The sequence below is a fragment of the Dipodomys merriami genome, unplaced genomic scaffold (assembly GCF_024711535.1).
Source record: "Dipodomys merriami isolate MVZ:Mamm:240054 unplaced genomic scaffold, mDipMer1.0.p SCAF_33, whole genome shotgun sequence".
Classification (NCBI taxonomy): Eukaryota; Metazoa; Chordata; class Mammalia; order Rodentia; family Heteromyidae; genus Dipodomys; species Dipodomys merriami.
Genome location: NW_027204826.1, coordinates 5735609 through 5749016, shown reverse-complemented (window position 1 = coordinate 5749016; position 13408 = coordinate 5735609). Strand labels below are relative to the sequence as shown.

The 13408-nt window shown below is 38.9% G+C and overlaps 1 protein-coding gene across 3 annotated transcripts in view; it reads left to right on the top strand.

Moving 5' to 3' along the window:
• Glce (glucuronic acid epimerase) overlaps positions 1 to 13408 on the top strand; it is a 42237-nt gene that overhangs the window by 15982 nt on the left and 12847 nt on the right. Inside the window, exons 2-3 of one of the 3 annotated variants that reach the window (XM_070043015.1) lie at positions 6326 to 6415; positions 9091 to 9155. The gene's annotated coding sequence lies outside the window, so the exon portion shown is untranslated. Of the gene's footprint in view, positions 1 to 6325; positions 6416 to 9090; positions 9156 to 10845; positions 11016 to 13408 lie in introns of those variants that run through there. The other 2 variants (XM_070043014.1, XM_070043016.1) reach the window with 2 other exon arrangements.

Here is a 13408-nt window from a genome sequence, read left to right as displayed (position 1 = left end):
TATTGGTTTGTCATGACCACAGCTTTCGATTATGTAAACTAACATAGCACTAAACATCCCTTTCTGGAAAAGAGAAAAAAATGTTGGGGTAATGAAAGAGATAGAAGGCAAATTTGAATTTGTAACTTCTTGTAACCAATAATGCTCAACCTCTTTCACCTTCAGATAATTGACTTAGCTCCCATTTACACAGAGCTTTAGTGATTTGATTTCTGTCTCCTTTCTCCTTGTCAAAAGTTGCCTGAAGCATAGTGGTAAAATAAAATGCCAGCTGGGTTATGATTAAGGCTCCAATTAATCCTGGCTTTTCTGCTTCTCAGTAGTGTGTGAGTATAGACAAATCTCTCAGTCCTCCTGCCTTTTTCTCTGTATATTGAAGAGAACTGTCTGCCTTCTTAACAAGTTGTCTTTATTGCAATTAAGGAAGCTGATGTAAACAAAGTTGGAAAATACAGAATAGCACGCAGTTTTAAAGGGAGGAAGTCTAATTAACCTGGGATATGTTGGTTCCAAAAACTAAATAATTGAGCCTAGATTCTGAGTATCTAAGATATCTTAGGGAAAGATAGGATGTGAATTACTGTTTTTGAAATTAGGTGCTTTGGGCTGGGAAGGTGGCTCAGTGGTAGAGTGCTTGCCTTGCATGCATGAGGCCCTGGGTTCGATTCCTCAGCACCACATAAGCAAAAAGAAAAAAGCCGGAAGTGGCGCTGTGGCTCAAGTGGTAAAGCACTAGCCTTGAGCTGAAGGGCTGAGGGACAGCGCCCAGGCCCAGAGTTCAGGCCCCACAACCGGACCTCCCCCCCCCAAAAAAAGAAATTAGGTGCTTAATAGAAGAACAATTTTATGAGATAACTGAATTGAATGCTTAACTCTAATTAGTGTATTCAAACAGCTACTTTTTAAATATTTCTCAGATATTTTTACTTGTAAATTTTTCCTGTTTTTCTTTTTTTGTTGTTGGTTTAGTTTTTAGTTGTACAAAGTGGTTTAAATTCAACATATCAGTGTATAATGCTTCTTGATTAATGTCTATGGTGTTTTTTTGTTACTGTTTTGTGTGTTTGGTTTTTTGTTTTGTTTTGTTTTGTTTTTGGTGCTGCTGGCCCCTGAGTGCTTTTGCTCAAGGCTGGCACTCTACCACTTGAGCCACAGGTCTACATCCAGCTTTTTGGTGCATGATTGTAGGTAAGAGTCTCATAGACTTTCCTGCTTGAGTTAGTTTTGAACTGTGTTCCCCAGTGTCTGACCTACTTTCTAGCTGTTGACAAATTGCCTTCTTAATCATGAAATAGGAGAACAGTTTTGACACTGATCAGGCTAGGAGAAAGTCTTCTGCCATCTGTGTTGTGGCATGTTTTGCTATTACTTTACTAGATAAAATTCTAATTACTGTTAAACAGATTGTTTATGAGGTTTTTAAATATTGTACAGCAAATGTATAAATGTACAGAAGCAAAGAAATAGTACCAGATTTTAAGACAAAAGCTGGTCTTTGAAAGCAAGTTCATTGTAATTTGACACACAGTTTTTTTTTTTTTTTTAATTTTTTTATTGTAAAGATTCTATACAGAGGGTTACAGTTACATGAGTGGGGTAATGAGTACACTTCCTCTTGAACATTGTTACCCCCTCCATTGTTTTCTCCCTACCATCCCCTCCCTCCCTCCCTTCCCCAAGGTTCTTTTTTTTTTTTGATTGTGATTAAGTGATTACTTAATTTCCGGAAATTCACAGTATTGTGGAATAATGATGCTCATTTAAAGTCACACGTTCATTCTAACTTTCCTGGAGCAAATTGTCTATCACAGTCTGTAATATATAACGGTGCTCATATGTTATATACCATATATGTGATCAGCAGCATGGGGATATTTAGTAGTGGTTCAACCAGATGAGTGGGAGTTCTTTGTTTCTTAAGTCCTGTTAGTTTTGTCATATCACCTAACATTTTGGATTTATCATCCGCTTATCAGGGAGACCATGTACTGTTTGTCTCTTCGTTCTTGGCTTACCTCGCTCAACATGATTCCTTCTAGCTCCATCCATTTCCCTGCAAATGCCATTATTTTGTCATTTCTAATGGCTGCATAATATTCCATTGTGTATAGATACCACAATTTTTGGATCCATTCATCTGTGGGACACACAGTTTTAAGCAACTTTGAAAGATAAGCTATTGATTACATTGAGTAAATAGCCAAGAGTTCAGTTATGGCATCCTAGGGTAAGTGTGTATTTAACTTTACCAGAGACCTTTGAACTACCTTTGAACATGGATGTGCCATTTTTCATTCTTAGTAAAGAGTGAGAATTCTTAGCACTGCAAGATTTTTGTGTTGTTGTGTTTTAAAATTTTTAGCCTTGGTATACTTTTGCTCATATTTAAATTGGATTGTTTTCTTACAGTTGAGCTTTGAGTGTTCCAACAGCATTTGTAAAGACTGTCCTTTCCTTGTGTTACCTTTATGCCCTGGTCAAAGTCCACGTGGTCATATTTATGTGAATCTGTTTGTGGGTACACTGATCTCACAAATATCACATTATGCTGATAAGTACTTAAAGCCTTAAAATTACCTAATATAGTTTTCCCTTTTTTTTTTTTTTGGTCGGTCGTGGGGCCTGAACTCTGGGCCTGGGTGCTGTCCCTCAGATCTTCAGCTGAAGGCTAGTACTCTACCACTTGAGCATCAGCCCCACTTCCAGCTTTTTCTGCTTATGTGGTGCTGAGGAATCGAACCCAGGGCCTCATGCATGCAAGGCAAGCACTCTACCACTGAGCCACCTTCCCAGCCCCAGTTTTTCCATTTTTTTAAAGTAGTTTTGGCCACTGTAGTTGTTTTTTTTTTTTTTTTGCCCTTCTATGTTGATTTCAGATGTACCTTGTATATAATTACAAAAATAATTCTGGAATTTTGATTGGAGTTGTATTATACCTGTAGCCCAGTTTGGGGAAAGCTAATATCTGTTTACTATGTTTTCCAGTTTATGAACACAACCTGTCCTCTCACACGTTTAGATCTTCTTTGACTTAGTTTTATCAAAGTTTTGTATTTTATAGCATATAAATCCTGAATATGTTTATTAGATTTGTATCTAAATATTATACTTTTAAGGAGATAATCTGAATGGTTTGATTTTAAATTTTGAGGACTTCAAATTCTTACTGTATAGAAATATGATTTATGTTGATATTATATTTCTTGACCTTAATGAGCTCACTTATTAGTTGCAGGATTTTTTTGTGTGTGCTGCTGGCCCCTGAGCATTTTGCTCAAGGCTGGCACTCTACCACTTGAGCCACAGGTCTACATCCAGCTTTTTGGTGTGTGATTGGAGGAAAGAGTCTCATAGACTTTCCTACATAAGTTGGTTTTCAACTGTGTTCCTCATATCTCAGCCTCTTGAGTTGCTAGGATTATAGGCGTGAGCCACCAGTCAGTGTCGGACTTACTTTCTAGCTGATGACAATCTTAAAATTTTCTGTTTAATCATGTCATTCAAGTGGCAGTTGCTGCTTTTTCTTAGCAATGCATAGCCTTTCTTTCTTACTCATCTTTTCTTACCAGTGTGTACTTTCATATCTTTCTAACTAATGTGTACTTTTTTGATCATTTTTAATAAGTGAAATGGATCTAGATTTGGAATTTCCTTTTTGAAAGTTTTTACGTACAAAGAATTTATTTGGTAGTTATGAGGCTGTGCAGCTTATATGAATGCATATTGGTAGTTTGTGGTTTCAGGAAATTAGTCTATTTAATCTAAGTTGTTGAATTTACATGTATAGAACTGTTCACCACATATCTTTAAAATGTTTGTGGGGCCAGGTGCTGGTGGTTCACGCCTGTAATCTTAGGCTGAGATCCGAGGATCATGGTTCAAAGCCAGCCTTGGCAGGGAAGTCTGTGAGACTCTCATCTCCAATAAACCACCAGAAAGCTGGAAGTGGCTCTGTGGTTCAAGTAGTAGAGCACTTGCCTTGAGCTGAAGAGCTGAGGGACAGTCCCAGGCCCAGAGTTCAAGCTCCATGACCGACCCCCCCCCCAAAAAAAAATGTTGGTGGGGTCTGTAACAAAGTCTCATTTATGCCAATACTTATTGAATTTGTGGCTTTTCCCACTTCATCTGTGTTGGTCTTGATACTTGTGGAGATTGATCTTTTCAAAGAGCCAGTTTTTGTTTTATGGATTTTTCTGTAATTTTACTCTCTTTAGTTTATTTGATTTCTGTTATTCCTTCTACCTGCTTTGTGTTAAAATTTCCCCTCTTTCTTTGTTTTCTTGAGGTGGATGCATACGATGTTAACCTTTTTCTTTCTGTTTTTGAGACATGGCCTTACTATGTAGGCCAGTAGGGCCTTGAATTCCCAGTTCTCCTACCTCAGCCTCCAGCTATCATGTGCACTCCCTGCCTGGCTCTTCCTATAGGATCAGCACTCTGTTTCCCTTCTGGCATCATTTCTTACCTGCTGGAAGAGCTACTGTTAGCATTTCTTTCAAAGCAGTCCTTATCTCAACACATCTTCTTAACTATCCTTTACCTGAAAGTGTCAAAAGTTATTTCACTTTTATCTGAAGGGTGTTGTTGCTGGTATAGAAATCTGGTTTGACAGGTTTTCTATTTTAACATTTAAAAAATTGTTTACTTAGTTTTATTACTTGTACAAAGCGGTTTCAGTTCAACATGTCAGTTCATGAGTACAACATATCTCAACTTATGAGTACAATGGCATCTCTTTCACTATTCTCCACTTTCTTCTTTAACATTTAAAAAATGCTCTACTTCTTTCTGTCCTCCATGATTTCTGAAAATAAATCTGTAGTCATTTGGATATTTTCCCCTAAAAGTAATGTTAAAATTTTCTGGATATTTTAAAGACATTTTCCTTTGTCTTTTGCTTAATTAGATATATAATGTTTAATTATGGTGTATCTGGGAATAGAACTCTTTCAATAAATGTAGAAAATATTTTCTTAAAGTATTTTTACTTACACTCAGTGCTTTTTGTCTTGCTGGCCTTTGAGAGGGAAACTTCAATTAATTATTATTAGGTAGTTGCACAAAGGGGGTTACAGTTCCATAAGTCAAGTTATAAGAACAATGCTTCTTGGATAAAAACTCTTTCCCCCCCATTTTTTTTTTTTTCTGTTGGTCAGGCTGGATAATTCCTATACATTTGTAGTAAATTCTCTGAGTTTTCCTCCTTTGTGCTGTTGTTGAACTCATTTAATGGGCTGCTTTTTATTTGACTATGGGTATTTTTCCACTTGCCAGATTTCCATTGGGCTCTTCTTTATATCTCTATTTCTTCTCCAAGATACCTGTCTTTCCATTTGTTTCAGTAATATTTGCTATTACTTGTTGATGCATTCTGTAATAATGTCTTGTGTTTAATGTCTTTATCTAGGTATGTAATTCAGATATTAGAGCTTTTCTTAGTATTGGTATTTTCCCCATGTAAATTGAGTTTTTCCCAGTTTTTTATACACATAATACTTCTGGATTTTATCCTGCACATGTGATGAACCTTCGGGACCTGCTCTGGACATCCAGTGCAGAATGTTGATAATTTGTTTTAGTAGTAATCTGGTGAGGTTCAACCTAGCTCCTGTGGGTTGTGTTTGAATATCAATTCCATTTTGAAGTTTTTGCTTTGCTGTTTGGTTCTGTACCACCCATTCATTGCTAGTATGGAGTTTGGAAGGTGGTCTGTTCCACAGTTCAGTTCTATAGTCTGAATGCTTCTGTTGGGACAGATCTGTATGAGGTTCAGCACTGAAGATGAAGCTAGTTTTAAGTAATTGTCCTTCTGGCCTGAGATTGCTAGTGATCTCTGACTCTTTGGAGCTCTACCTTTTCCATCATCTAACCAGAAAGATACACTTTTATTATTCTGTAAGGTGCATCCTCTGCTGCTATGCCCGTTTCCAGCACCAATCAGTACGAGACCAAAGTGAGCAAATGGATTTACCATGTGGTTTGGGACCAGAGAATGTAGTTCTCCTACCTCTGAGTTTTAAACTCCTGCTTGCCTTCATTGCCAAAGCCAGATGTGGCTGATGAAATGAGCGAGGACTCCACACTTTCAGGAGGTTCTTTTCCCCTTCTCTCATAACACTAGGATAAGAAGCTCTGTGATGTCCCTACTGGATGATACGGAAGGAAGCAGTGATGACCCATTAGTGCTTCATGGTACTTCTGATTCCGACCTCCTTACAGTTTGCCTGCTGTGGGTTACTTGGAAAGACAGATTGGACTGTGATTACCCCATTTTATCTGCAACAGTTACAACGTAACTTAACGCTTTTTAATTTTGTTTCTCTAGGAAATTAACAAGAAACTGAAGCTTGATTCAAATAAACTCTGAATTGAAGCTGGAAATGTACTAGAATTTAGATTCTTTCATTTGATTAAGGTAAGATTATGCAGTAAAATGTAACATACCCTTACTGTACATTTTCAAACTTAAAATTTTAGTGTATGCTTTCTTAACATTTCAGGGAAAAATAATGTTTAGGAGACCAAAGTAGAATCTGATTCATATTTATAGAATTCTTTAAAGTATATTCAAGGAATAATTAAACTGTGATACAGAAAGAAGACAAAACTGGAATTATCCAAGGTACTTCAGAAGAAGGGAAATTTACACATGGTTTCTCCCCTTGCAGATTTTTTTTTCTGATGCAGTAGCAGAAGCATATAAAAAAATTGGTTCTTGCAAGTTACAAGATTGGGGTTAGACCAAAGTCTAGACAGATAAGAGCATTAGTGTTGAGGGAAGGTATACTCTTAGGGAGGAACAGCAGATAGGAAGGAAGTGTAAGAAATTATTTATTGGACCTTGATTATTAAAGACTAAAATATCTGTTTAGGGTAGTTTCCTGTTTTCTTGGAAAGACTAGAAGGTGTATTGCTTTAAAATTCCATGAGTTATTTTAAGGAATTCCTTACAAAAAAAAAATAGACTGAAATTGAAATACTTAATTCTAACCAGGGGTTTTAGGCCTAAAATGTATGAAAAACTTGTAAAAAGTTTTCATATTTCCTTAAAAATTTCCTTAAAATAATTTCCTTAAAATTCTGAAGCTTGACCTTCTTTCTTATTTCTCATGGCTAATTCAGAAAACAAGAAGCCTGCTTGATAACTCAAGTTCCTGTTATTTTATTTGGGGATGGTTGTTTAAGATTGGCTTAGTAGAGAAGGGGAGATCAGTATGTCATATTAATTTCTTAACATTTGCTACATTTTGAAATTTACTTTGCTGGAGCTAGGAAGGTGACTCAGTGGTAGAGTGCTTGCCTTGCATGCACAAAGCCCTGGGTTCGATCCCTCCGTACCACATAAGCAGTAAAAGCTGGAAGTGGTACTGTGGCTCAAGTGGTAGAAGGCTAGCCTTAAGCTGAATTGCAGTGGGACAGCACCCAGGCCCAGAGTTCAGGCCCCATGACCCACAAAAAAAGAAAAAAAATGCTTTGCAGAAGAAAAACAACAAAAGCACTTAAAGCAAGGTGCAGGCCATATGCTAGCACTGTTGCCAGAAGAAAATACATGTAAGAAAAACATACATACCTATATGTAGAAGGAATAGTCAGAGGATATCGTTTTCTTTTTGCTAAGTACTTGTAATTCAAGTTCACTTCTGTAAATAATCCTCTCAAATTACTTAGACTGATTATGGAAAAGTCCCTGAAACTTAAGTTTTATCCTTTAGGATGATATATAGGTGTGTATAGAAAACATGTTTCTATATCTTAGGAAATAACCTTTTGGATGCAATTTTGTATCTTTCTCAGCTGTCTTACTTATTTAAGCAAACAAAATTTCTGTATTTGTCTTGCATATACCTCACATTTTTAGCCCCTAGAAAGTATCTGCTTTTCTTAGCATGTAGGAAGGTCTGAAGCAGAAGGCAAATGGAAGACCGGTAGAGATGGAGGTAGTTCAGTTTCGTAACCTTCCTATTTGTTTAGAAAAATGTACATCTGGGAAATCTTAGCTTAAATTGTACTTAATTCACATTTATAGCTGATAAAAATTTACGTGCCTGACCAATATATCATTATCTGGAAAGGCAGACCATTTTTTTACTTGACTGCTACTCTTATCAACTTTTATGAGGTAGTAAAAATTACAGAGGCCTAGAGAAAGGTGTTCTTTGCCTAGAAACACTTCTTTTAAAGTAAACTGTTTGATGAAGAACGTTGACAGCCATTTAGGACCACAACTACCAACTCTAGGACATTTCCATCAGTTATGAGAGTCCCTCATGCCATGACCAGTTTATTTTACCCCAGTAAGTTTGCTTCTCCAAAATGCCACATAAATGGAAGCAGTCAGCAACCTTTGTGTCTGGCTACTTAGCAAAATACTTCCCCCATGTAGTTGCAGGTATCAGGCTGTTACTGAGGTCATTTTACTGCCAGATGGACCAGTCTACTACCAGTTGTTGGACTTCTGTGTTCTTTTCTCGCTTAGGGTTTATGTATGAATTGATTTTGTTTTAGAATTTCTGGGTTAATATAGCATTCTCTTGAGTAACTACCTCATAGTTTCATTAGTGTTAGAGAATCTGAAATATGCCATACCTCATGAAAAGCTCGGAGCCTTCTGCTAAAACTTGATGAACATATTTACTGAATGTTTTCAAATTTTGGAAGGGAGCGCATGTGACTTTTGGGTCATACTTTTTTGTGTGTTGGTCCTGGGCCTTAAATTCAAGGCCTGGCCACTATCCCTGAACTTTTTTTCTCTCAAGGTTAGCACCCCATCACTCCATGTCACCCTATCACGGCTCTACTTCTGGCTTTTTGGTGGGTAATTGGAGATAAGAATCTTATGGACTTTCCTTCCCAGGCTGGCTCTGGACTGTGTTCCTCAGATCTCAGCCCCCTGAAGGTGGATTACAGGTGTGATCCACCAGCACCTGGCATGGGACACACTTTTTAAAAACTGAACATGCTGTAGTAGTAGATTCATAGCAGGAAAATGAAGTTTGGTGAAAATGTAGTAGACAGGCAAACACTGGGCTGAGAATTTATTAGGTTGTAGGTCTGGAATCTATTTTCGATTTCCATGTGTATTTTTTATAGACTTGGGACAAATTAGTAAGCTCTCTAAAAGAAAAATGAAACTCTCACTTTTCCACAATCCTATGGTAAGTACTTGATTTCATTTAGTCCTCTGGACACTTCTGAGGTGCCAGTGTGGTAGGTAGGACTAGACCCAGTTACTCAGTGTTAACTTAGTGTGAACTAATTCGATGTGAATTAACTAACTCACTGTGAACTAACTCACTGTGAACTAACTCAGTGTGAACTAATTCAATATGAACAAGTCATTGTGAATTAACTCTGTGTGAACTAGGGCAGAGAGGATGAGTCAGCACCTGATGGTTTGGTTGACTTGATGTCAGTTTCCCTGTGTGGAAAATGGAAATACACACTTGGTAGTTTCTTGATAAGGACAGATTCTGCTATTCTGTTGCCTTTTTCTTGGTTATTAAGAGATATTTATAATGTTAATATTTGTAAACATTATATGGTTTTCTAAGTTGTAAGGGAGGATAAAGGTCAGCAGGTAAGGGCTGCTGTTTGCAGCTTGTCACTCAAAGGCCCCAGTGTGAAGACTTACTTTGAGGGAGCACTGTGGTGATTGATGGGCAGCAGCACTTTTAGGTGGTGCTGAGGTCTCTTCCTCCTCCGCCTCTCTGCTTCCTGTCCATCTCCCATTCCTGCCATGATATGCCTGTCTCATCAAAGTCCCGAACCAACCAACGGGGCTACCCTTGGGCAACGGGGCTACCCTTGGGAAACCTCCAAAACTGTGGGCTAGGTAAGCTTGAAACCAGTCTTTTCTGTGAAAACAGTTGCCCCAGTAGTTACATTTAAAATCAATTTGGGCCCTGATTTCTTGTCCATGTTTTCTGACTTTACAAGTTGAGTAAGCAAGCTTTTACCCTTTACTTTTGTATAATTGCTGTCTTGTAGGACATGGAAACATCTCCTATTCATTGAACTTCCGAGATAGTTCTAAACATTTGTACTGCAAGACTTCCTAGGCAGGAAAAATGCAAAACAAAAGCATCATTAGTTTCTTTTGCTTGGCTTTCCTAATGAGTGGGAAAATATCACACAGCTGTAGAAGCTAGCACTCTTTCTGAACTGATTTATTTACATAGCATATGCTTACTTTGACACATTGCTTTAGAAGCAAGCCAGAGAGCTTTTTTCCTTAAGTACTATACAATACTTCAAAGAACGTTTTAGCTACACTGTAATTGTTAAGCTTTTCTGGATACAAAGCAGCTCTTTGCTCTTTAAGAAACATTTCTGTCCTAGTTCTTTATATTATTGCTGCTGGAGGAAATTAAGCTGAATACATTTAGAAGTTCCTTTCAGAAGCGGATTTTAGTTTCAGAAGCTGATGCAAAATGCCACTGGTTTGTCTGCACAAACCACCGGCAAGTCATTCTACTCGTACCTAGTTGCTGAGGTGACACAGAATGGCCTGGAACCAGGTAATGTGATGTTTCCTGATGTCTGAGGCAAAGTCCTTACTTACACTAAAGCCAGTAAAGGTAAGTTTAAAGACTGCTATGTGTTCCCTCATTTTCCTTTAGTAGTTTATAAAAGTGTCACAGTTTCTTCTATTCCACTAGTAATAACAAGAATTCCTTCTTAGGCCTAGATAGATGTCAGTAACTGAAAACATGTCTGGCACTTAGCATATGGTAAAAGTACTCATGAAATTGTTTTCCTTTTCTGTAACCCTTTCTCCTTTTTCTTTTTTTTTTTTTTTTTGTTGGTCATGGGGCTTGAACTCTGGGCCTGAGCGCTGTCTTCAGCTCTTCAGCTCAAGGCTATTGCTCTACCACTTGAGCTACAGCGCCACTTCCGGTTTTCTGGTGGTTTATTGGAGATAAGAGTTTCACGGACTTTCCTGGACTTTCCTGCCCGGGCTGGCTTTGAACCATGATTCTCAGATCTCAGCTTCCTGAGTAGCTAGGATTACAGGCGTGAGTCACCAGCGCCCGGCTAACCCTTCCTCCATTAAAAACAAACAAACACAAAACAGCTTTCTTCATTCACATGAGATTTTGTGTGTGTGCATGCAAGGATTAAGGCTTAAACTCAGAGCCTAGGTACTGTCCGTTAGCCTTTTCTGCTCAAGGCTAGCACTCTACCACTTAAGCCATGCCTCCACTTGTGATTTTTGCTGATTAATTGGAAATAAGAGTCTTATGGACTTCTGTGCTCCAACTGGCTTCGATTCACAGCCTCCTGAGTAGCTAGGATTATAGGTGTAAACAACTGGTGCCTAACTCAAATGAAATTTTTAAAAAGTTAATGTTTTGTAAAGATATGACAATAGACCAGGGAAGCCCATGAGCTGGCTACACATAGACCATTTACCACCTCTGGAGCACCGCAGCTGAAATACAATGCTGGTGATTCAGCTCATGCTGAAAACTCACCTCACTCCTTGGACAAGACGGAAATGCCCCATATTGCACGCTAGCTAGATACAGACCTCGAATGTTTCTGTAAGGCCCCTTCCAACTTCCTACAGTGGAGAAGAGGAACTGAGAAAGACTAAGGCTCTTAAGTCTCTGTTGCGTCCCCAGAACCAACAGAAAAAGCTCTTTCCCTTTAGCATTTCCAAGGTCTGCTGAAGCACTGCTCCCCCTGGAGGAGCCCTCTTGTCAGTGCCCGCCTGCCTGCTCTCCCCTCCATCCTTTCCAGGGGAGCATCAAGCTAAAAACCCAGACCATCCTCAGGTAACAGGAGCTCTGTGTTGGCTCCAGTTATTCTCGCTTCAATTTCAACAAGTAACCAAAGATCACCAGGCATGTGAGGAAAAGTAATGGCAAGAGAAAACTAGCCAGAAGAATATCAGTGGGAAATGTAGAAATTTCCAGAGAAGTGTATTTTGAAAAGATCTCTTAACTGAGATCCAGGAAGAACCACAGCCACTAACCAAGGACAGAGGACACAAGTTTTACATTGGAAGGGCTCTTGGGGTATAGCAGGGAACCCCAACATTCCTATACACAGTGACAGCTTACCAGACAAACCACACTTCAGTAATTCTTAATGCAAAATGATATGGAACCCAGGAATTCCCTGCCAGACTACTAATTGTGAGAGCAGAATGACAGTGTTTTAAGTCTCAGAGATTGCCTTCTCTTAGAATTAAAAGAATGAATTATTAAATTTCCATTGTCTTTCTTAGGAAACAGAAATTCAACATTTAAGTTTTCATTGAACAGTGTGTGTGTGTGTGTGTGTGTGTGTGTGTGTGTGTGTGTGTGTGTGTGTGTGGTTTTTTTTAATCTCATTTCTGCCAAAAAGTTTTTTTGTGGGAAAAATGAGAAGGGATAAAAGCAATAAGCAGTTGATGAGGTCATTCCACGCATAAACTGCACAGTGGCTGTGGCCAATTTTTTTTTGTCAGTTGTGGGGCTTGAACTCGACCTGAGTGCTGCTCCGGAGCTCTTCAGCTCAAGGCTAGCCATCTACCACTTGAACCACAGAGCCACTTGTGGTTTTCTGGTGGTTTATTGGAGGTAAGTCTCATGGACTTTCCAGTCCAGGCTGGCTTTGAACCATGATCCTCAGATCTCAGCCTCCTGAGTAGCTAGGATTACAGACATGAGCCACAGGCGCCTGTATATAGTTCCCCTTACTCTCTGTAGGCTGAAATATTCCATACATTGCACGTACTCTCTCCTGTGTTGTGATCAATAGTAGCAAATTCTTCTCCCATCAGGACTGGAATGACATCATCAGCTTTAAGTTAAAACCTCATCTGACAGCTATGTGAGAATAGACTTTAGGGGTGTAAAGTAGTAGGACAAGATAGAGGCAGAGACCAGTTGGCTATTGCTGCAAAATTTCAGGCAAAAAGTGGCCTGGTGGCACAGGTGGTGTTGGTGGGAAGAGGTCACATGCAGGGTATAGCGTGAAGGAGGTCATGTTCTGGGTACACTGTGAGGGAATTCCTGACTGACTGGATATGGGATGAACAAAAGAGGAGTCAGAGTTTTAGTGTGAGCTGCAGGAAGGAGGAACAAGTGGATTAGGAGATAAATTTTGATTATTGCATTTCAGAAATCTATTTGATCTCTAGGAAAAGATACCAATTATGCCAGGCACTGGTGGCTTGTGTCTGTAATGCTAGCTACTGAGGAGGCCGAGATCTGAGGATCACAGCTCAAAGCCAACCTTGGCAGAAAATTCCATGAGGCTTATCTTCAATTAACAAGCAAAAATCCAGAAGTAGAGCTGTGGCTCAAGTGGTAGAGCACTACTAACCTTACCTAGGCCCTGAATTCAAGCCCCAGGACTGGCACTCACACGTATTCCCCACCCCCCAAAAAAGATACTCATCACTTAGATTGACAGTTGT